We start from the raw sequence: 1,002 nt of genomic DNA on the forward strand, positions 1-1,002 counted from the left end.
TAAATTTCGAAAAATTGTAAATATTTTTCTGCGGCGATTTTTATTTCGATTTTTTAAATTTAACTACAGTGATGCTTTTTCAAAATTCAAATGACGATAAAAAAAATGTTTGCTTTGGAATTGTTCTATTCATTGGTTAAAAACTGTATTTTAGTGAAATATCATTTAATGAGCTCGATGATCGAAGTGTTGCACTGTTGGTGCACCCTTGTCTACGGCCATACTACCTTCAAAACACCGGTTCTCGTCCGATCACCGAAGTTAAGCAACGTCGGGTCTGGTTAGTACATGGCTGAGGAATACCGGGTGCTGTAGACATCATTTATTTTTTTTCTAGAAAATTAATTTTACCAATAGTAGCGCATCCATAGCTCTTATAATATTTTCCTAATACAGGCGTCACTTTGAAGCCTGGACCCACCCTCCTTAGAGGTCGCCAAATAACGTCGAAGTCTAAGGTCAATAAATTTGCTGTTGTAGTGAAATCCTAACGTTCTTTTTTATCTTGAGTGAGTGAAGCTTTACCTATAAATTTGATGAAAGGTATGAAGCTTTGACGAGTAATTTGTGTTTTCTGGTGATGGGAGATCGAATGCATAGCTATTAAAGTTGATGAATGGTGTGAAGCTTTGAGGAGTAATTTGTGTTTTATGGTGATGTGAGATCGAATCCACTATTATTATACATGATTATATTATTATTATAATAATAATAGTGATAATAATAACAATAATAATAATAATAATAATAATAATAATAATAATAATAATAATAATAATAATAATAATAAGTAATATGTGCGTTGGGTAATCGAGGACACTAAATATAGAGGAAATACGCCAGGTCCTCTTTCTTCTTAAGGATATTACATCCCTTCTTATTTTGTTAACTTGAATTTTATTTGTTTGATAATGTTGAAACAAAACATATAGTCTTCCTAATATTTTCCTAAGTAACACGTCAACAACTTGAAATATAATTCAATGAGCTCGATGATCGAAG

At 31.5% G+C, this 1,002-nt stretch overlaps 1 pseudogene; it reads left to right on the plus strand.

Moving 5' to 3' along the window:
• The first annotated feature begins 210 nt into the window (after positions 1-210).
• Positions 211-318, plus strand: LOC117117464 (annotated as a pseudogene).
• The last annotated feature ends 684 nt before the right edge of the window (positions 319-1,002 follow it).

The sequence above is a fragment of the Anneissia japonica genome, unplaced genomic scaffold (assembly GCF_011630105.1).
Source record: "Anneissia japonica isolate Jap-2015-1 unplaced genomic scaffold, ASM1163010v1 scaffold51096_len1004_cov97, whole genome shotgun sequence".
NCBI classification, from domain to species: Eukaryota; Metazoa; Echinodermata; class Crinoidea; order Comatulida; family Comatulidae; genus Anneissia; species Anneissia japonica.